The sequence below is a fragment of the Rhinolophus hipposideros genome (assembly GCF_964194185.1).
Source record: "Rhinolophus hipposideros genome assembly, chromosome: 17".
Classification (NCBI taxonomy): domain Eukaryota; kingdom Metazoa; phylum Chordata; class Mammalia; order Chiroptera; family Rhinolophidae; genus Rhinolophus; species Rhinolophus hipposideros.
This window is the reverse complement of record NC_138063.1, coordinates 40303094-40327337: the sequence shown is the minus strand read 5'-3', so window position 1 is coordinate 40327337 and position 24244 is coordinate 40303094. Positions and strand designations below refer to the sequence as shown.

At 39.5% G+C, this 24244-nt stretch overlaps 1 protein-coding gene across 3 annotated transcripts in view; it reads left to right on the top strand.

The window, feature by feature from the left end:
• The window catches only part of TTC39C (tetratricopeptide repeat domain 39C), a 91391-nt gene that overhangs the window by 14530 nt on the left and 52617 nt on the right, over window positions 1–24244 (top strand). Inside the window, exon 1 of one of the 3 annotated variants that reach the window (XM_081078959.1) lies at window positions 23729–23776. The exons of the other annotated variants lie outside the window; for them this stretch is intronic. The gene's annotated coding sequence lies outside the window, so the exon portion shown is untranslated. Of the gene's footprint in view, window positions 1–23728; window positions 23777–24244 lie in introns of those variants that run through there. 3 annotated transcript variants of the gene reach the window in all.

Here is a 24244-nt window from a genome sequence, read left to right as displayed (position 1 = left end):
GTTACCAGAGGTTAAATAACCAGTCCCCCAATAACAGGGTTCAAATTTCAGTTACCTCTGTGTATCAACTGTAACTGTATACACAAGCTTCTAGCTCTTCAGCCCACAAATCACCACAGGTGTTAATCATGATCAGTGACCAATCACATCGCTTCTTTCAGAGTCTGTGATTGGTCATGGCATCTCTTACTCATCTCCCACACAGACAGCAGTGTTGCCTCCTTGTCTTACAGTGATAGACCCACATGCCATTTTACAAAAATGGATCATTGAAAGAGGGAATTGGCCAACAAAGATGAATGCAGCACAGAAAAAGTGATAATGCTGGAAGTGATATTTGAATCAAATGTAACCGGAGTAGCCAATCTGGCATGTTGTCCCTGCCGCCATATAAGAGATTACATGTGCAGCCATGAGTGGCCAGTGAAGGCAAGCTTATGGACACAAAGGAGAATGGTAGTTGTAAGAAAAAAGATGATGTCCCAGAGCTGGTGGTACAGGCAAAAAACTTCACATTAAAGAAACTCTCGGAGATATTTCAAAACATTTGAAAGCACAGAGGCTAAAATGTTGGAAGCTGATCCAAGCTTAGTAGGAAGTATGACAGTTGACCAAATCATAGCAAAAATGCTCACTCTGCATCATAATTTACAAGACGTGAAGGCAAACACTTTTCAAGTATTTTTGATAAGTTTTTTACAAAGAAGTCAATCACTTTAATGTTGATGTTTCTAATATTTTAAATTATACAGCCTATTGAATAAATACTAGTTTTACATTTTTTTCCATTTCTTATATATTTATAACTGACGGTAAGTTTTTAATGTTTTAAAATTATTTTTAATTAAAATATAAGGAAAAATTTACCATTTTAAGCATTTTTAACTATAGTTCAGTGGCATTAAATACAATTACGTTGTTGTGCAACTGTCACCACCATCCACCCCAGAACTTTTTTAATCATCCAAACTGAAACTTTGTACCTGTTAAACACTAACCCCCCATTCCTCCCACCCTTCAGCCCCTGGCAACCACCATTTTACTTCTAGTCTCCCTGAATTTGATTACTCTGGGTACCTCATAAAGTGGAATCATGCAGTATTTGGCCTTTTGTGTCTGGCTAATTTCTCTTAGCATGGCTTTAAGGTTTATCCATGTGATGCCTGTGTCAGAATTTCCTTCCTGTTTAAGCCTGACTAATATTCCATTGTATGTATATACCACATTTTGTTTAAACATATATTGTGTTTTGTTTATCCATTCATCTGTTGATGGACACTCAGGTTGCTTCCACCTTTTGATTATTTTGAATAATGCTGCTAGCATATGGGTATAAACATCTGTTTTGAGTTCCCAATTCTTTCCTTTGGGTATATACCTAGAAGAGGAATTGCTGGGTCATATGATAATTATACTTCTAATTTTTTGAGGAACTAGCATACTGTTTTCCATAGTGGCTGCACCATTTTGCATTCCCACCAACAGTTCATAGGGGTTCCAGTTTCTCCACATCTTCACCCCAACACTTGTTCTTCTGTCTCTCTCTGTCTGTCTGTCTGTCTGTCTGTCTGTCTCTCTCTCTCTCTCTCTCTCTCTGATAATAGCCATCTTAAGGGATGTGAGATGGTACCTCGTTGTAGCTTTCATTTGTATTTTTCTAATGATTAGTGATACTGAGCATCGTTTCACATGCTTGTTGGTCAGTTGTGTATCTTCTTCGGAGAAATGTCTATTCAAGTCCTTTGCCCATTTTTTGAACCTGTTTGTTTTTGTTGAGTTGTAGGAGTTCTTTATTCTGGATATTACCCCTTATCAAATAATATGATTTGCAAATGTTTCCTCCCATTTCTTGGGTTGCAGTTGCCTTTTCACTCTGTTGATATTATCCTTTGATACAGAAAGTTTTTAATTTCTACCCTTTTTTTGTTGCTGCCTCTGCTTTTGGTGTCACATCCAAGAAATCATTGCCAAATCCAATGATGTGAAAAGCTTTCTTCCTGTGTTTTCTTCTAAGAGTTTTATAGTTTTATCTCTTACGTTTAGGTCCTTGATCCATTTTTTGTGCATGATGTAGGTTAAGTTTCAACTTCATTCTTTTGTATATCGATACCCAGTTTTTCCCAGCACCATTTGTTGGAAAGACTGTCGCTTTCTGATTGAATGGTCTTGGCACTCTTGTCAAAAGTCATTTGACCATATATGTGAGGATTTATTTCTGGGTCCTCGATTCTATTCCATTGGTCTATACGTAATTGGGCCAGTCCCACACTTTTTTGATTTCTCTGGCTTTGTAGTAAGTTTTGAAATCAAGAAGTGTGAGATCTCCAACATTTTTCTATAAGGGGTGTACTGAGATTCCATATGAATTTTAAGATGGACTTTTCTCCTTAAAAAAAAAGTTGTTGGAATTTTGATAGAGATTACATTGACTGTAGATAGCCTTGGGTAGTATTGACATCTTAACAAGAATAAGTCTTCCAATTCATGACCACAGGATGCCTTTCCATTAATTGATGTCTTGTTTAATTTTTTTCAGCAGTATTTTGTAGTTTTCAGTATACTACAAGTTTTTGCCTCCTTGATTAAGTTTATACCTAAGTATTTTATTCTCCCTCATGCTTTGTAAATGGAATTGTTTTCTTAATTTTCTTTTCAGATTGTTCATTATTGGTGTATAGTTGTGCAACTGATATTTATGTGTTGATTTTCTATCTTGCAACTTGCTGGATTTGTTTATTAGTTCTAACATTTCTTTCAGTATTCTTAGGGTTTACTACATGTAAGATCATGTCATCTGCGAAAAGAGATAGTTTTACTTCTTCCTTTCAATTTTGGACACCTTCCAGTACTATGTTATATAGAAATGGTGAGAGTAGTCACCCATATCTTGTTCCTGTTCTCAGAGGAAAAGCTTTCAGTCTTTCACCATTGATTATGATGTTTGCAGTGTGTTTAATGTTTTGATTAAAAAAAAAAAACTTTAAAGGTCATGGGACAATTGTAATTTTCCCATTTATTATTAAGATCACTTTGTGTGGTTTTAGTTTTTGTGGTTCTTTTTGAGATCCTGAACTACTATGTAAAGCAAGCACTACCTGCTTGCTTCATTCCCTAACACAGCACGTCCCCCCACTAGACTACGCTCCTTGAGATTAAGAACGCTGTGTGATTTGCTCACTGTTGTATCCCCCGTACCTAGCCTTATGTCTGGCCCGTAATAGGTGCTCAGTCAGTAAATGATACATGAGTGATCCTTGCTTTCCAACATGAGTTTGACTGGGGTCCCACTGTATATGTCATTCATCTCCTGTCCTTCAAAGGTGTGGATCCCTTGTGATAGATTTGGCTGGGGTATTGGAAGGTAGTGTTGCAGGTCTCAGGTAAATTGACTCATTAGGAGGACTGGATAAGACTGCGAAGTGGTTTTTCCCACTTGTTTTAAGGCTTGCATGTATTAGACATTGTGTGTAGTGTTCATTGGTTATTATAGCTCTTTGGTATTTTCCAGTTAGCATTTAGACACTGTCTATGATCCCTTTTGCAGTACAACATTCAGTCCAAATGTATGATGAGACAGTATGGTTGGTGGCTGGGTGGCCATTGTGAACTCAGAGTGTTTCAAGGAGATCGTGAAGGGACTGTGGCATTTTGCATTGATAGGGGGCTGTGGAAGGCAGGTGCTGTGCATCAGGGCAAGAGAAAAGGCATTTTACTTCTTTTCATTCTTCAGGCCACATATTGAGACTTCCCTGCAGGTTGGGGTCAGTAAAAAGTACAACAATTACAAAAATGACACTTGCTATACTACACATCAGTGTTTTCTGAATAGTCAAATGCATGTCTGGAGATGCTATTTAGTTCTTACAATTCAACACCAAGTTCTATAGAAGGGGAATGTTTGATTAAAATCAAATTCTCATTACGTATTTTCATTAGTAAACTAAATATTTATTGACTGCCTACTGTTTTCAAATCCCCACGGTAGGTGCGAAGAAGAAGCAAAGCAGAATAAGACCCATTCTTTGCCCTGAAAGAGGTGTCAGTTCGGTGAGGAAGATCCACACAGCATCTAATTTAAATGGAGTCACATCATGAGAATAGAAACAAGAACAGGTGTATTAGTCAGCTTGGGCTGCCGTAACAAAATTCCATGGACTTGGTGGATTAAACCATAGAAATTTGATTTCTCTCAGTTCTGGAGTCTGAAAGTCCGAGATCAGGGTACCACATGGTCAGGTTCTGGTCAGAGCTCTCTTGCTGACTGCCACCTTCTCACTGTGTCCTTATATGGCCAAGTACACGTGTAGAGAGAGGGAGATCTCTCTCTTTCTCTTCTTATTGTAAAGCCACTAATCCCATCAGAATAGGACCCGACCCTCATGACTTCATTTAACCTTGGTTACCTCCTAAAAGCCCTGTCTCCAAATATGGTCACATCAGAAGGTTAGGACTTCAACATATGAATCTGGAGGAACACAATTCAGTCCATAGCAACAAGAACACTAAACCTTTTGAAACTTAGAGTCTGCGGACACTGGCTGCTTATTCTTATTCATCCTCCCTATGACCCTGTGAGGTAGGTAGATATTACCATTTCTCCCTATTTTACAGATGAGGAAACTGAGGCTCAGAATAAATTGTTTTGTTTTTTTGCCATTGAAATCTGAACTTTATTTTTTTATTGTAAGATTTTTATTAAAAATATAGTTACTATATAAATATTAGTTTCAGGAGTGCACCGTAGTTATTCAACATTTATATATACCTAAAGAAATGATCACCATGGTAAGTCCAGTAACCATCTGACAGCATACTATTATTCACAATGTTATTGACTATATTCCCTATGCTGGACATTACATCCCCATGACTTATTAGTTTTATACCTGGTATTTTGAGCCTCTTATTACCCATCACCTCCCTCCCCTTTTTTAATTTTTCAAGTACAGTTGACATTCGTATTAATTTTAGGTGTACAGCATAGTAGTTAGACATTTGTATAATTTAAGAAGTGATCCCCCTGACTAGTAACTAGTAACTATATAACTAGTAACTATATATAACCCGGCACTATACGTAGTTATTACCATATCACTGACTATATTCCCTATGCTTTGCTTTACATCCCCATTACTGTTTTGTAACTATCAATTTGTACTTCTTAATCCCTTCCCCTTTTTTTCACACATACATCCATGCCCCCTTCCATCTGGCAACCTTCAGAATGTTCTCTGTATTACGAGTTTGTTTCTGTTTCATTTGTTTATTTTGTTCTTTGGATTCCACATATAAGCAAAATCACATTGCATCTGTCTTTCTCTGACATTCCACTCAGCACAATACCCTCCAGGTTGATCCTTGTTGCCACAGAAGGCAAGAACCCATTCCCTTCAAGGCTGAGCAATATTCCATTGTATATATGTACCACCTCCTCTTTGTCCAGCAGCCTTCGGAGTTAGGAGCACGGAACTCCAATCGCCTGAGCCACTGGGCAGGCCCCCTCAATGCTTACTTTTAACACATAACTATGTCGTGTGCATTTCATCCTTAATTCCAGTACTCTCAACAGCCCCAAGTTTAAGTATTATTATCACTTTGAAAGATTGTATATTTGTACCACCTCCTCTTTATGCATTGGCCATTGACACACACCCAGGCTGCCTCCACATCTTGGCCATTGTAAACATATGGTTCACACATCCCCTGAAGTAGTCTTTTGGGTTTCTTAGATAAATACCCAGGAGTGGGATTACTGACTGGGTCCTTTTGGGTCTCTTGTTACAGCATTTGTTTTAAAGTCTATTTTGTCTGGTATAAGTATTGCTACCCCAGATTATTTTGTTTTCTTTTGGTTTCCATTTTCATGAAATAATTTTTTTCCATCCCCTCATTTTCAATCTTTGTGTTTCTTTCAATCTGAAATGAGTCTCCTGTTGGCAGCATTTGTAAGGATTTTGTTTCCTTATCCATCCAACCCTCCTATGTCTTTTGATTGGAGCACTTAGTCCATTTACATATAAAGTAATTGTTGATAGATATGTAGCTATTGCCATTTCATGATTCATAATTTTGATCTTTATTTTCCATTTTAAAGAAGTCCTTCTAACATTTCATGTAATACTGGCTTGATGATGACGAACTCCTTTAGCTTTGCTTGTCTGGGAAGCTCTTTTTCTCTCCTTCAATTCTAAATGATAGCCTTGCTGGATAGAATACCCTTGGTTGTAGTTCCTGGCTTTTCTTCACGTTGAATGTTTCTTGCTACTCTCTTCTGGCCTGCAAAGTTTTCTGTTGAGAAATCAGCTGACAGTCTTTTTTTATTTTTCTTAAGGAGGGTGCAGGTCACAGTGGCCCATGCGGGGTCCGACCGGCAACCTTGATGTTATTAGCACCATGCTCTAACCAACTGAGCCACCCGGCCACCCTGATCAGCTGATAGTCTTCTGGGAGATACCTTATAAGCTACTAGTTGCCTTTCTCTTGCTGCTTTTAGGATTCTCTCTTTGTCTTTAACCTTTGCCATTTTAATTATGGTTAGGGTTTCCAAATGGGAATTCCCGCCCATTCTCAATTTTTTTTTTTGCTTTCCCGTTCCCGAATCCTGAGAAAAGTGGGTTGGCAAATTGGGAAAATCGATTCCTTGAACCCAGTAATACCCACAGTGGGAAATAAACATATTACTCACCATGTATCTCTTAGACATTTTTCCTGTTTATCACTAGGGTTTCTGGTTGGGCATTCCCGCCCATTCTTGGGAATTTTTTTTTTTTTTTTTTTTTGCTTTTCCGTTACTGAATCCCAAGAAAAGTTGGTCGGGAAATCAGGAAAATCGGCTCCTTGAACCCAGGTGGTTGGTAGTATCAGCCGTCACTTTGTGAAAACGATTCATCGTGGAGAACAGAAAACAGTTTATATCTGGGGATTTGGGAACGGGAAAGCGAAAAACACTCCTGAGAATGGGAGGGAATTCAAGCCTGGAAACGATAATTATGATGTGTCTTAGTGTGGGTCTCTTTGGGTTCATCTTGTTTGGGACTCTCCGTGCTCCCTGGACTTACATGTTTAATTCCTTCACCGGGATAAGAAAGTTTTCAGTCATTATTTCTTCAGATAGGTTCTCAGTCCCTTGCTTTCTTTCTTCTTCTGCCACCCGTGTGATGCAAATGTTATTAAGCTTGATGTTGTCCCGGAGGTCTCTTAAACTATCCTCACTTTTGGATTATTTTTTCTTTTTGCTGTTCAGTTGGGTATCTTTTGCTACCTTGTCTCCCACATTGCTGATTTGATTTTCTGCTTCATCTAGTCTGCTGGTGATTCCTCCTAATGCAGTCTTCATTTCAGTTATTGTATTCTTCATTTCTGACTGGTTCTTTTTTATGTTTTCTATGTCCTTTTTTTTTATGTGTTTGCTAGCTCTTTTTTGAAGTTCTCATTAAGCTCCTTGGGCATCCTTATAAGCACTGTTTTGAACTCTGTATCTGCTAGGTTGCTTGCCTCCATTTTGTTTAGTTCTATTTCTGGAGTTTTCTCCTGTTCTTTCATTTGGGACATATTTCTTTGTTTTCTCGTTTTGGCTGCCTCTCTGCGTTTGTTTCTATGTATTAGGTAGAGATGCTGTGTCTCCCAGTCTTGGCCGAGTGGCCTTATGTACTCGCTGCTTTGCAGGTCCCTGGCACAGACTCCCTGGTCACCTGTTTCAGGTGCTGCAGGATTGTCCTTTGTGTGCCCTCCTGTTATAGTGGAGTCTTGATTGCTATTGGCATGTCAGTGGGTAGGACTGACCCGCAGGCTGATTAGCTACCCTGCCGGGGGCTTATCGCACTGAGTGGGATTCACCCCAGGGAATCTGATGCCTGTTGAGACCGCCCTTTGTGGGTGCAGCTTGTGGGGCTAATTGGGTGGTGCTCTGCTGTGGTCTGAAGCCAACTGCTAAGTATGTTGATTCCGGGGCCTCCAGTGCAGGCCCAGGTCACCCACTGCCTGTGACTGACCGGGTACTACCTGGTAGGAGCTACCAAGCAATTCACTGTTGTTCGCTGCCTGTGCTAAACCTGGAGATACATGAGAGAGGCCACACTGAACTGAGGACAGCTGCCACCAGTACTGTGCCTAGGTAGCTCTGCAAAAAGCCAGGACACCCCGAGGCCTGCTGCCACCTGCCAGCTTTCTTAAGGTTCAGCCACTGATAAAGCCTCATGCAGTATGCAATTTGGGTGAGGCAGGGTCTCGGAGTCACTAGAGTAGGAAGAGTTGTGTTCACCAAATTAATATAGATTCTGTTTTGGTGGCCAGTGCTAAACCTAGAACTACTCAGCAAATTCTCAGAGCATGCCCAGGCCAGTCACTGCCTGCCTGGGGCCTGTGGACTCCAATGGTTTTCCAAGAAAGAGTGCAATGTGGGTGCTGCTTGCCAAGAAAGTGCCTCCCATGTTGAGGGAGTTGGGTAGGGCTGGGTCCCAGTGGAGCTCACCAGACCAGTTCAGATTTGGCCATGTGAAGGAGGGCTCAACACAGGAAAGATGGTGCCTGCCTGCTGGCTGCATGGGAGAAGGGCCGTACACAGGAAAAATGACAACTGTCCTCCAGACATCATCCTGAAGACATACACCTCAGTCTGCCCTCAACCTCCTCCCATATGTCTCCGGTACCCCACCCCACAAGTCACCATCCCCCTGCCAGAGCCCAGGGTGAGTGCCTGTGAGTGAGGGAGGCTGTGCACAGACCCTTTAAGAAAATGACTGGGTTTCCGGCGGCCTTCTCTCCCACCTAGATGGTCGGAATCCCCATTTTTCACAGCCAGATGTTGTGAAGGCACCAGCACCAGTACTCTGGGCTAAGGAGCCTGGTGTGGGGCTCCTTGCTCTTCCAGGGGAATCTCTGCGTCCGAGATATCCCTCCTGATTTTCAGCCACCACATGGAGGTTTGGGGCCTGTTCCGTGTCTCTGCCCCTCCTACCAGTCTCTATGTGGCTTCCTCTTTATATCCTTAACTATAAAACTTCTGTTCAGCCAGACTTCAGATGGTTCTCCAGGTTGATCGTTCTGTAATCTAGTTGCAATTTTAATTTATTCACAGAAGGAAGCAGGCATAGTGTTTATCTACTCTGCCATCTTGGATCTCCTTAAATTGTTTTTCAAGCCCACTCGGCAGAGTCAGGACTTGAATCCAGGGCCCTGGAATTAGGAGAGTGTTAAAGGAGGTGCCTTGGGGATGAATAGGGAAGTAACCTCGGGTGGTCAAGGTGGAGGAGCAGCCTCTGACTGGCATGTGTTGTATTCAGGGGAAGGCTCCCTACTGGTTGCATATAGAGAACTGTATTAAAAGCAATGATGGAGGTTGAAGCTGCTAAAGTAGGTGGGTCCATGTTCTATGGAGAACCATGGATTTTCAGCCTTGCCCCTTGGGCATTGGGAAGTCAGTGGCAGTTTTTGAGCAGAGGAGTGACATACGATTTTTGTTTTAGAAAGCTAATTCTGGAGGCAATGCACGGTAAATCTGGAGGTCAGAGAACACGTTAGGTAGCAGTTACAGCCCACATGGGGGCTGCCGAGGCAGGGATGATACATGTAAAAGGCTTTTAGGAAATAGAATCAACAGGATTGTTGGTTTTGATTTGTTCTTTGGTGGTTGTGGATAGGAATTGAGGATGTTCTGGGCCACTAGCTAGGTGGTGCTGCCATTGAGAGAGAGAGAGACTACAGAAAGAGGAACACATTAGAAGGATTAAGTAACGTAACAATTTCTTTACTGATTTGTCATCAATTGAGAAATGTTACACCAAGTCTTTTAACTCTCTTAGGAAAGAAGTGTATGTGGTGGTATTGAATACTAAAAAAGGACTCGGTGTAGCTAGTTGAGTATATTGGAGTCCTCTTACTCAACGCGATCAGATCACTAGTGATTGTTTAATTTGGGATTATAACAACAAAAGATCATGTTGTGAGCATTTTGTTTTGACTTTTGATGTAGGACCAAAGCCCTTTCCTTTAAGAGTTTGCTGATGGATTTTCAAATTGGCTTTTTTGCCTATACCACACCTGTCATGCAGTCCTGTGATTTTCAATATCTGGGTCTTTAAAGTGGAGCCAGAGATTGAAGTCATTTACGAAGCAATCTGGGTGGAAGCTCCTTGGTTTTATAAGTTTTTACAGTTACCTCACGCTCACTAATCCTAAAGGAACCTTTAAAGTCATATGCCTTTATAAATCTTTTGGAAGGACTTTATTATTTTTCATCTATACCATACTTTTCCTGCCCTTATTTCATCTAGTTTACGTACTAAACAATGAATTATACAATGGCAATAATAAAGTCAACAGGAACTCACAGTAAGCCCAGAAAAGCCCAGTAACTTGAGTGTCAATAGGCAAAAGGCATCTACTTCTCTCCATGTCATAGTGGTTAATCTGGAGATGTAAGTGATTGGATATTGGTTGAGTTTCTATTGTGTATATAAAACAAGGGACAATTGTAGACATCAGTTTGAAGTGGTAGTACCATGTCTTTCTGGGCTGCATTCTAAATTTCTGATTATACTTGGAGCAGTTACAAAGAGGAAATGTATATTGTAGGAAGCGTTATGCTATGGCAGTTTAAAGTAAAACTGTTGTTAATGGAATTTCTCATTAGATACAGTCATGAAATGAAATTGATTGAGTTCAAGGAAAAAAAGGGGGATCCGAGGGATTGTTGAATTTACTAGAGAAATGAGTAGAAGGATTTCCGTTTGAGAGTCAGATTTATGTTATTTCATCATTTATGACTTCTTAGATTCCTAATGCCATCAGTTAAAATGATCATTGCTTCAAATTGAGCCTGCTTACTTTCCAGGAATGCCAAAAGCACGCTAATTGTAGTTTCCAAAACTACACATGTAGTCCATTGTAGCAGAAACTCAGTTATTTTCCATCGAAGACTGGGTTAGCATTGATTAGCTAGCACTGGAAGAGAATGCTGTTGGCCTTTGAGAACACTTGGCTCTACCTTGCAGAGAGCCTATGTTTGATGGAGTTCTGGTGGCTAGCTAGGCAGTGGAGAAAGCGCCTAGCCAGTGGCTCAGTGGCGTGTCAACAGTGCAGAAGGCCCAGGAGTGCTACGGATCTGCCAGCTCAAAAGAGACCAAGCAAATGTAAGATGCAACAAGTTCTCTGATGTATGGTCCAGCAGGAATATTGACCTTTGTCATTAGGTCAGGAATAGCCAATAAACATGAAATATCCTGGTGCCCTCTTCCCTCTCATCTGTTTTGCTTTAGTTAAACAATGGAGAAAATTGAAGCTTTTAATAATTTTAATGGTAGTATAATATACCACTTTTTCTTTAAAATTATTAAATATTTTAAGCATACAAAAACACACAGCATATTATAAAAACATAGAAGTCCTTCATACTCAGAATTAATAAGTTTTAATATTTGCCATATTTGCTTCAGAGAATAAAACATCACAGACAGTTAAGACCCCCTGTGTATTCCAATGCAATTGCAGTTTCCCTCTTTCCCTCCTTAGAGCCAGCTACTGTCCTCGAGTTGGTATCTTCTCTATCCATATTTACATCTTTATTGCATGTTTCTCTCCATAAACAACATATAGGTTTGTTTTTTTAATGTATATATTGAGTATTCTTTGCAGTTTGCATTTTCACCCAATTTTTTGTTTTTAAAGTCTACCCCATGTGGATATATGTAAATCAAGTGTAATAATTTTAACTGTTCAGCATAATGTCTCATCATATATAAATGACGTACTTATTCATTACTCTACCAACAACTGTTTAGGTGAGTTTCATTTCCTTAGGTTCCTAACAGTGCAGTATCTTTATACATACTGTACACATAGATGAAAAATGTTACCTGGTTATATGTCTGGATGTAGAATTGTTTGGTTGAAGGGTCAGTGTTACTGTATATTGCCAAATCTCCCTCCCAGGGGCTTTACAGGCTTATAGATTTCTCTTTAACTGCCTCTCCTCTCCTATATGAAAGAAAATTTAACTTTAAGACATAAAAAACTTTAAAAAGCAGAATAAATATACTCTGTATACTGGTGTAAGTAACGGGTGTGCCTAATGACATTTAGGGTGTCAAGGATTTCCCATTTAGCCAGTCATGTATTGAACACACCCTATGTACTGAGACATGTGGGAGCTTCTGCGAACTATTTGAGAGCTGGTTCCCTGCCTCTCATAAAAATTCTTGTGTGCGGTGCCTGCAGAGTAGTACGTGTCAGTGATAAAATAAATGAAATTATGTTGACAAAATAAGGCATGGTCTCTGTCCTCAAGAAAGTCTCGCTGGGATTATATAATATATAAATATGAAAGATACACATTTATGGAGCAAACTAAGAGTAGTAGAAAATATAATTTGTAGAAATAGCTGAAATTAAATGGAAACACTATGTGTTGAAAAGAGTGAAATCAGAAACTACTTGGTAATCCCACTTTTTTTCTATCCCTTTTTCCCCATCTTAGACCTAAATATTTAGAGAAATCGTTATTAGAGAAATAGTTATTAGTCAACACACTGAAAAAGAAGATAGAGAAAAACCAGAGCCTTCTGAGCATGTAGTGGGCCCTAGACTCTGGGGTTAGGTGCTGGGTTGGAATCCAGGCACTTGTAGATGTGTCCCAGACACGTGCAGTGTGCCGCTTGGGACTGTGGCTGCTCAACACAAAGCCATGGGGAGGGGAGCTTTTCGCCCACTGTCCCATACTCAGCGTTTTCTCCTATGCTTCATGCCATCTCACACTCAGAGTTTACTGAATTCTGGTCTTGCGCTGCCCCTCTTAGTCCCATAGACGACTCTGAGCAAGGCGCATGGACAGATACAGTGTGCACCCTGGGGGAGTTCTCAAGGTAGGAGAAAAATCTGAGGTGTTGGCATTAAGGGGCTCACAACAGGCTCAGGATTGAAGAAGTGTGTTTGCGTCTGCAAAATATTGCTAGGAATTCTTACCCAGCACATTGTTTCCATTGCCTGTAACTTTTAGCATATCACACGGCATTAAATCCTTGCCAAAAGTCTCTTTACCTCCAGCTACTGGATTTTTTAGCTATCAGAGTGAAAATTCTATGCTGTAATGGAGGTTGACAGAAAGAATAGTTTGTGTGTGTGTGTGTGTGTGTGTTTAATAACCAGTTTTGCTGGAACCATGGTGTAAATCCAGGAACTCTGAGTTCCGTTGTGGACACAGCATGGGTACATGTCACAGAGCGGCACCACGGGAAAAGTTGGATTTTTTTCAGAATTTGAATCGGGGTGTGAAGAGGAGAGGGGAGAACGTGCAAAGGCTGAGAGGAAAAGATCAGCAGTGTGGGGTGGTTCAGGGCTCGGAGATCTGTGGAGCTGGAGTGGAGAGTCTACTTAGAAGAACAAATGAGAAGTAAAGCTAGTGAGGGCCACGTTGTTGGGGGACCTTAAACATCCAGCAGTGGCAGTAGTTTGTTCTAATGCGCAGTTGAAAGAAGCAACGGGTCAAGGACAGATGGCAACACTGAAAAGTGTCCCAGGGAACACTGCTTTTGTGGCTGTTTGGTGTAGATTGGAATCTGGGGGAGGCCAGTCTTGAGAGGTGAGGCCCAAGTGGAGGCTGGTGTGAAGGGAGCAGGGGAGGGAAAGAACAAGGGAAACACAGGCCCCTCAGCTCCCAAAGGCCTGTGAGAGATGAGGTGCTAGTGGTCAGACGGAAAGACTGAGAAATGCTTTGGGGAGTGGGATCTTAAATTTGGTTCGACAAAGTGGGCCTTGGTAAATGTAAGAATTCTTTATTTCGGGAGGAAAATATCAGTGATGTCTTTATTTTCATTTCTGAAAGGTTTATATCAGAATATAGACTATTGTAGTTAGCAGAACTCGGTCTGCCAGTGTTATTAACTTACCACTTTTTTGAAACAAAAATTCTAACAGTGCCTCTAAGACTTTGCTATTTAAAGTGTGGTTTGGGGCCCATCAGCGTCTTTGAGGGGCTGGTAAGAGTGGAGAATCCCCAGCCTCACCCCAGGCCACCCGATTTTAACAAGGCGGGATTTGAATGCATTCTAAAGTATGTAAAGCACTGCTCCAACACACTGTCTCCTTGTGACTTTTAAAAAATGTAACTTAAAAACTTTCTTATGATATGTTAAGTTTTGTTTTCTGCAAGACTGTAATAAATGCCAGGAATACCATTTTAAAAGTGCATCTGGAATCAGTTATAGAATTAATGATGCAGTGATAAATATGCTTTTGTCCACTGTTAGTCTTTCCACTCGAGAATATCAAGTCCATCAGTGCCAGGAACAGTGCCTGGCATATATAGATGCTTAAAAGATGTATGTGATATTTTGAATACGTAAATGTATAAAAATTAGATACTAGTATTTTAAATTACTTTTATGTGCACATTTCAAAACTGTGCCTTATGCTGATTAAATTGAAAACTCTTCAGATTGTGAAGAAGATAAATGCTTATTTATTGCTAATTTGGAAAAGAAGGACAAGTAGAAAAAAGAAAAATCACTCTGTACTCCCATTACTCATAGATAAAATTTTAGGATATTTTCTTTTGTGAATGTTTTCACATAGTTTGTTTCACTGCACATATACTTGGTATTCTGCTTTTTCGTTTGTCATGGCAGAGTAACTGGTTTATTGCATGATTACTATGCACCAAGCTTCAAACTAAGGCATTTTAGACACTTCTCTTATTTACTTACTACTACATCCATATAAGGCAGTATAATTTACATCAAATTTTATTTTTCTTTTTTTATTTTTCTTTTTTTTATTTATTTTAATTTATTAGTTTCAGGTGTACAAGACAAGGTAATACTTAGACGTTCATCATTTACATCCCTCACACTGTGAACCCCCCTCCCCCCATCCACTATCCCTCCGACCTCGCACCGAACCATTACATTATATATATAAAATTATAGTTGGCATTCATTAATGTTTAGCTTCTGGTGTACAATGCCATGATCAGGCATCCACAGTATCTCTGAGGTGGTCTCCCAAATAGGACGCATGTCCATCGGGTACCCAACAAAATCTTTACAACATTATTGAATACGTTCCCCAAATTAATTTTCAAAAACCCTGAGGCCATCTTGTGGTTACCAGCTGCTTCCTAATCCCTTCACCTTTGCCCTTATCCCCAACCCCCCCCCCCACACCCATCTAACAACTCTCGGTTTTTTCCTTTTTGTCCCCAAAACTGTTTCTGATTAGTTCCTTCACTTATTCTTTTCTTTAGATTCCGCATATAAGTGAGATCATATGGTACTTGTCTTTCTCTTTCTGACTTATTTCACTTAACATAATGTTCTCTAGATCCATCCATGTTGTTGCAAATGATAAGATTTCTTTCTTCTTTATGGCTGCGTAATACTCCATTGTATAAATGTACCACAGCTTCTTAATCCAGTCATCTACCGATGGGCATTTCGGTTGTTTCCATATCTTGGCTATTGTGCAAATTTTCAAATGAGGAAACAGGCTGACAGTTTGTATATCTTGTTTGTGCTCACATAGCCAGTCTGTGATCAAGTTGAGATTTTCACTCAAGGCCATTTTCTATAGCCCATGCTTTTTTAAATATACTGGAGTAAGCCCTTTCTTAGTTATCACATCTTTCATTGGGTAAAAAAATATTTTTCTAGGTGAATATATCATAATTTGTCTAACAGTCTATTTTTCAACAGTCTAGTATTCTTATTTCTTGATGCTATGCATAATACAATGAACATCTTGTGTAGAAATATTTTTCTGCATTTCATTTTTGTTAGGGTACATTCTTAGAAATATTTTAAGTCTTTTGATAGAAAAATAGATATAGAACTTACCAAAAGGTTTGCACCAGCTTTCATTCCCATCAGTCACAGTAAATGTGCGTATTTGAATGTATATGGGCAAAATAATATGTAAACCAAGCTTCTTCAGAAAAAAATTCCATTTGAATGTGTTTTCTTTTTGTTTAAAAAATTTTAAATCAAAAAATTTTATATCACAAAATTTAATGAATATTTTTACTGAAATATTTAGCTGTCTCAGTCAGTCTATATTATATAGAACTTTAGCATGACATTCATGCTGCTCTATTCAAAACCTTAGTTTAATGAAGTCCAGTTTAAGAAGATGTACATTCACACTCATTTATATATTTTAAGCTCAGAATTCTTCTCATACGTTGAGTCTTTTATGTTATACAAGTTATTCAACTCTAATATTTAATATCACTTTTTTCTTCTCAAAAACAATGACATTTATATCACTCTTAGATTAGAGCATAGCATTTTTTTTCCTTTCTCCATCCCTCTCTTCTTCACTCCTTCCCTCCCTTCCATCTTTATTTCTTTTTACAATAGAAAAGCAGATGTTATACCGAGAGGAAAGGCTGTGTGTGTTATAACAACAGCAAAAACAACCAAACAAACCCTTAACTTATGTGTAGATTTATTTGATATTTTAATAAAACTATTGAAGTAGAAAATGTCTCCTAATGTTCATATTTGGAATCATAACAGCTCATTATAAACTATAATAGCTTTATACTGGAGACAGGACCAGTAGACGAAAATAATGAAAGTATGTGAAAGGAGAACACCATCTTATTCATTTAGCCATATTTATTTGATATATTGTCTGTTTATTTTTTCTGTAGTCTAGCTTTCCCAGATATCATCGCAGCATTTTTATCTGTCAAAAGAAAACTTAAGTCTGTCATTCAACAGGATCTATTGTAGATAGGTTTTATCTGTTACTTATATGTATGAAGTTGTGGTCTGATAGTGCCTCTACTATAATAGAAATAAAAAAATATAGCATTGTAGTTTAATAATTTGTGTGAGACTAATAAACCAATGAATTTGGAAAATAAACACATACATGTACTTTCCAAAATATGTTACAGAGTTTTGCAATTTCAAAATACTTCATAAACTATAGGCAAAACATTAATAGATAGTTGCATAAGCAGTTAAGGCCTTGTGAAAATAATTGATATTGTTAAATTCAATCAAGTACCTTATTTCTGACTTCCTTAAATAAATGAGGTGTTTTTACTTGCTGCCTTTTTCCATTTACGCAAGGCTGCACATAGTCTGAAGGCAGTCGCGCTAATATGAGTAGGAAATTAAAAGCCTTTGCCATTTTGATTTGAATTACTTATTATTTTAAAAATAATGGTGTGATAAGCTTTTGAATTAAAGGTAAGTTGTTAGTGATATATGGTATTTGTCTTTCTCAGTCTGACTTATTTCACTTAGCATGATACCCTCTAGTTCCATCCATGTTGTTGCAGATGGCAAGATTTCATTCTTTTCATGGCCGAGTAATATTCCATTGCATATACGTACCACTTCTTTTTGTCTATTCATCTATTGATGGACACTTAGGTTGCTTCTATATCTTGGCTCTTGTAAATAATGCTGCAATGAACATATGGATGCATGTGTCTTTTTGAATTCGTGTTTTAGGTTTCTTCAGATAAATATCCAGAAGTGGAATTGCAGGTCCTTCTTGTTATAGCTTTTGTTTTAAAATATATTTTTTCTGGTATAAGTGTTGCTACCCTAGCTTTCCCCCCCTCCCCCCGCCATTTCCATGAAATATCTTTTTCCATCCCTTTACTTTCAGTTTCTGTGTGTCTTCCAGTCTGAAGTGAGTCTCTTGTAGGCAGCATATGTAAGGGTCTTGTTTCCTTATCTATTCAGCCAACCCTATGTCTTAGGATTGGAATATTTAATCCGTTCATATTTAAACTAATTATTGATACATATGTTGTTATTGCCATTTTATTATTCATATTTTTAATCTTTTTTTATTTTTCTTAAATAGCCCCTTTAACATTTCTTTTCATACTGGTTTGGTGGTGATGAACTCCTTTAGCTTTTTCTTGTCTGGGAAGTTCTTTCTCTCTCCTTTAATTCTAAATGATAGCTTTGCTGGATAGAGTATTCTTCGTTGTAGGCCCTTGCTTTTCATCACTTTGAATATTTTGTGCCAATGCCTTGTGGCCTGTGAAATTTCTGTTGAGAAATCAGCTGATAGTCTTATGGGAGCTCCCGTGTAAGTAAGTACTCGCCTTTCTTTTGCTGCTTTTAGGATTCTCTCTTTGTGTTTAACCTTTGCCATTTTAATGTGTCTTGGCATGGGCTGCTTAGGTTCATCTTACTTGGGACGTCTTGGGCTTTAAGTCTATTTCCTTTACCAGGTTAGGGAAGTTTTCAGTCATTATTTCTTCAAATAAGTGTTCAGTTCCTTGTGCTCACTCTTCTCCTTCTGGTACCCCAATGATGCTAATGTTGGTACACTTGATGTTCTCCCAGAGGCCCCTTACACTATCCTCATATTTTGGGGTTCTTTTTTCTTTTTGCTGTTCTGATTGGCTATTTTCTGCTACCTTATCTTCCAAATCACTGATTCAATCCTTTGCTTCTTCTAGTCTGTTGATTCCCAATATTGTATTCTTCATTTCAGTTATAGCATTCTTTGTTTATGATTGGTTCTTTTTTGTTTTCTATCTCCATTTTTATAGTTCCTGTATCTTTGTTGAAGTTCTCATTGAGCATCCTTATAACCAGTGTTTTGTCCTCTTGTTGTAGTTGAGCCTTGATTGCTGTTTGCCCCTAAGTGGAGGGGATTGACCCACAGGAAGATTGGTTGTGAGGACTGTCCATGACTACAGTGGAGGAGCTGTTGTGCAGGGGCTGACCCTTCAGAGCAGAATTCACTTTGGTGGAATTCTGGTGCCTGCTGACTCTGCCTTTGGGTGTGTCGTTTGTGAAGGTGGTTGAATGGTGCTCTGGTATGGTCTGAAGCTGGCCACAGTAGCTTCAGAGAGGGGCTCTGGCAGACTAAGGTTATTTGCTGCCTGTGCCTTGTCTGGACCACTTGGTATGAGCTGCAAAGTGATCTGCAGATGGTTGCCACTTGTGCTGGGCTTGGAGGTACCTGGGAGATTCTAAGCAGCGAACTGAGGCTGGCTGTCACTAGTGCCAGGCTTGGGGCTGCTTAGCACGAGGTATGGGGCATGCCGAGGCTGGATGCTGCTTGTTTGAGGTTTTGGAACCTTGGAGATGTTTTAGGAAAGTCCAAGACAGGCTGTTTGTATGCAAAAGCCACTTGAAGTAGCTGGGGTGGGCCTGAAAGTTGAGTGGGCTGAGATCTCAGGGAATCACCAGAGTGGGGAGAACGGTGTTAGCCAGGTTGATGGAGACTCAGATATGGCGCCTACCTAAGTCTACGGGCTGGGTGAGGGAGGCTCAACAAAGGCACAGTAGCTTCTGCCAGCACTTTTGTCTGCAACACAGCTGCCCCTCCAGCCCTCGCCCTGAAGCCAGACAATTTAGCTCCTTCCCCTATGTCCTTGGCACTTTTCTAGCTGCTGCCTCATCGCTGGAGCTCAGAGCACATTTGTCTGTCAGCTAAGCCCATGGCCTCATCCTCTAAGAGGAACGCCTGGGACTCCAGCCGCCTTCCCTCTCCCTCAGCCACAGTATCTGCTGGGTTTTATAGCCAGAATTTAGGAGGACTTCTCTTCCCAGCACTGGAACTCTGGGCTGGGGAGTTCGGCGTGGGGCCGGGACCCTTCTCTCCTCAGAGGGGACCTCCATAGCTGAGATATACCTTTTGATTTTTAACCTCCACACGTGGGTGTGGGACCAGCCCACTTCACATCTCTGCCCTCAGTACCCGTCTCAAAGTGGGTCCTTCTGCATGTCTTTAGTTATAGGACTTCTGTTCTAGATTTCAGGCGATTCTCAATAATGGTCATCCTTTGGTTGTAATTTTCATGTGGTCGTGGGAGGGGGCAAGCACAGTTCTTGACCCCCATCATCTTGACCCAAAGCCTCTAGATTGTTTTTTCTTAAGTGAGCTTTTCAAACGCAGGGAGTTCATTTTAGGCTGGGGTTGACTATAAGTCTGTAGGTAAAAATTGATGTTATTCTCTATTGTAGAATATATTCTTTGTGAAAACCCCAGGTAATTATTTAAATTGTAAATTATGAGAATTTTAAAACACAATTATGAAATGAACATATCAATACAGGATTATGTGGTTCTTAAGATGTTTGCCAACTCAAGAGAAATTTTTACAATTATACCAGGAAAGAAGTCCTAGTTTAAGAAGCTGTCTTTATAATGTCACCATAAATATTTTTCAGAGTGCTGCAGGTGAACAATTTAAGAAATATACTGTAGAGTGATATTTTAAGGAGAGCTAACAATAAATGCAGGAAATCATTTTAAGTATTTGGCTTACTCCAGGGACTACGCAAGTATTAATCCTATATTAAGAAGCAGCGTTTTAGACATGGAAAAGATTTTTTCTTTACTTAGGCCAATTCATTATTTGTTAGCTTTATTTAGTAAATCCTTATATTTTACCTACTGTATGCCAGGCACTATTTTAGTGAATTTCTATACTCAGTAAAACAGCTTTACAACAAGAAATGAAATAGAAACAATTTCACCGATCATGTAGCCACCTTTACTACTCAGCATACACATATAGATATCTCTGTCTCTTCCTTCTGTTATTCTTTTTGCTCATTTGTTTGTCAGGACACTCATTTACTCATTCATTTATTCATTCACTCCATTCATTCATTCACTCATTCATTCATTTATTCAGCAAGTACTCATTGAGGGCGTTCTAGATGCCAGGCACTGTGCTAGGCACCATTCTGGTGGGAAAAGCAGTACTACCCTGTTTCCCCGAAAACAAGACCAGGTCTTATATTAAGGTTTGCTCCAAAAGACGCATTAGGGCTTCTGTTCAGGAGATGTCATCCAGAAAAATCATGCTAGGGATTATTTTCCAGTTAGGTCTTATTTTCAGGGAAACATGGTAGTATGTGAATAGTGTTCTGAAGGGTGAAGAAGGAGGAGCAGCCCAGAGGAGGGCTCCACCCTGATCTGAGGGACCAGAAGGGGTGGTTCCAAACTAGCACCTTTTGTATTGAGACCTGGAGGATGAGCAGGAGCTAGTGAGGAAAGAGGCAGGGAAACCCTCTGTGCCAAAGCCCAAGGCGTGAGAACATGACATTCCCTTCTGATTGTTTTCATCTTGATTTGGAAATTTTACAGGATAAAGTAATGGAGAGGGAAATCCAATGGAAACATTTTATATATTTTCACTGTTTTTGTCTCAAGACAAACGATTTTTATGTAGATATTTTATATCTTAAATATCAACTTACTAAATAGTCCATCATATTAATTAGACCAGTGAATTCTAATGCAAATCATTTGGAAGTTAAAAGATAGGAACTAGGGACCAAAGTTTTTCCTGGCTTTCATTTTGCTCAGTCTTTTCTCATCTCCCTCCTCACAGGCCTGGTGACTAGGTGCTGGGCCACCATTTGGGACTTTGAGGGGTAGCACTCAACCCTCCAGGAGGCTCCCCAGCTCCCACTCCAGGCCAAGCTCTCCATGTCCTCTGTCCTGTTCACCATTTCTCTTTCGTAGTTGTTCCCAAGTCTTCCTCCACCCCAAGTCCTAAGTCATAGCCCTGAATCTGCTAGCTTTTCCTTTGCAGGACACCAGAGACAAGCCTAAAATGTGAAATTCTGTTTTTGCCATGCAGTTGTAGAACTAGTCTGTATTTTTAATTACCACAGTGGCTTTGAGAGGTATTGTACCATATGCAGGGGATGCATTCTTAATATATGTACATCCTAGAACTACATCGATTAGAACAGTTGTCCATTGGAAATAAGAATCAAGGGCCTAGTGACTTTTTTCAGAGTGTTGTGTAGAGTGGCTCATTAATTATCTGCCTATAAATAATTAACGACTTCAAGGAAGATACAGACCATCAAGGTTCTTGCTTATTCTGTCCCTTTGTGGGGAAGAGACCCAGAATCTCAGCCTGCCCCCAGAAGTCCTCCCACGCTCTGCTGCAAGCTGATGGCTTCACTACTTCCGGTGAAAGTCTTTCATGGCTCCTTGGCACCAGATGGTAAATTACAAGGTCAATTTCTGATAAGATATAAGGCCATATCACAAGCAGTTAAAGTAAATAGTAAGACACTCCAATGGCTGTGAATGCAAACATCGCTACATACACAGGAGCCACTGCTCCCTGGGGACTGGCATCCCTCCTGGCTCAGGGTGCCCCTGACCTGAAGAGGGGTGCCTGGGGCAAGCCGGTGGTACGTCAAGGACTCTCAAATCCCAGGAAGGGTGGGCACACATAAACAAAAGTCTGAGCAGAAGCCTGGACCTATTCCAAAAACACTCATAAATGAAACAATTATAAACTAAATGTCTATGACAATCAGTGTTTTTAGGGACATGCTGTCCTTTAAGGTTAAAAGTTCCCCAAGGATCATGCTTTAAGTTGTGTCTGAAAAGTAAGAGTAGAGCCTTTCTATGACATTCCCCACTGTTGTCTTCGGATAAAGAAAACAAGCACACTTATTTTTCTTAATGAAAGCAGTTTTTATGGGCTCAGGTTGATGATCTTATATCTGGTAAATTTGTTTGACCTATGGAGGAAGGTCCATCCGTTGAAATATAATGAAGTGAGGATTTTGTAGGAGATGATTGGTTGCTTTATTAAACAGATATGTATCAGTGACTTGCTACATGCCAGGCTGTGTCTTATTTGGTCAAGACAGCGGCACATGGCAGAAATGGGGTTCCCACTCACAGGGAACTTCATTTATTCAAACAAACAAGTGAGATCGATATCAAATAATAGTAAGTGCTTTGTAGAAAATTAACATATAGAGATACAATAGACAGTGATTAGAGGCTTATTAATATACGAGATGTGATAAAAAGTATGGTGAATATTTATATTAAAAACATTTATTACAATAAAAGTCACATTGTCATTAATCCCCCTCGCTTTGAACACACTTATCCCATCTTCTTGCCACTTTCTGAAGCAGTCTGGAAGTCTTCTTTCGTGAGTATCTTTAGTTACACAGTCATGGCTGCCTTGATGTCCTGAATCATTTTGACTTTGGGGAAGAGCCAGAAGTTGCACGGTGCCAGATCCAATGAATAAGGTGGATGAAGATACACCATAATGTTTTTATTTGACAGAAGTTGCTGTACCAGAAGCAATGTGTGACATGGATCATTGTCATGAGGGAGGATGAAGTAAAGACACTCATGAAACAGGACTTCCAGAACTGCGTCAGAAAGTGGCAAGAACAATGAAATAAGTGTGTTTGAAGCATGGGGGTATATTTTGAGGGGGATTAATGGCAATATGTCTTTTACTGGAATACATTTTTTATGTAAACATTTACTGTATTTTTCAATCACACCTCGTATTCTCTTTAAAAAAAAAACTATAGAAAAGAGGAAATCAAAGTTGGTAAGCAGACTTTTTGAGACTTCATTAAATATACGGTGTTAGAAGGAGACTTTGTGAATAAAATAAAGAAGCATCTCTACCCACTTTCCATCATCATTTATTATTGGAATGTTTCTTTCTAGCAGCCAAACTCGACTGTGTAGGCTCTGTCAAGAGAACAAGTGTTCTTGTTTGTGTTTGTATCTCCAGTACGTAGCACAGTGCCTGCTGTATACTTGGTATTCAACAAATATGTTTTGAATGGATGAATGAAAGAAAACGAGATTTATTAGAATTTTCCTTATAGTCCCATGTATAGAACTTTCATTTACTTTGTTCTAAACTGTAGAATGTTATCTGATTATGACTTGCATATGTGATTTTAAAATTAAACATCTGTTTTGTTTTGTTTTTTTTAAGTTTGTAGTTTTCTCTTAGATAACTGTTGGTGGAGACAAGGGGCAATCTGGAAAACCACCCGTGAGTTCTTTGACTTTGATAGTAAATTGCATTGCTTGTTTTGGGCCTGATTTCTTTATCACTCTCTTAATCATTAGGCTTCGATAGGGGTGACGCTTTAGTCTGTCACTGAGCAGGCTCAGAGTTGGCTGTGCACTATGCAAAGATGCTTTAAAACTGGAAATTTATCAAGGAGAATTAGAAGATGTGGGGCAATGGGGTACATGGACCCAGGTACCTACTTCTCAGACTTGCAGGGAAGATGATACTTAGTGAATGGGATACATCCACTGGGATTCCTGTGGAAGTGATTTAGCTTTCTAGAAGACCACAGATAACGAATTTTATATTTTAACCTGATTCGTAACAAGCTTCAAAAGGAACATTCTACTGATGCTCTCCAATCACATATGAGACCCTAAGGATGCTATATGTGATACATAAAAGAAGCATTTGTAGTACTTTTTCACTAAGATGCTTTCAGAATAA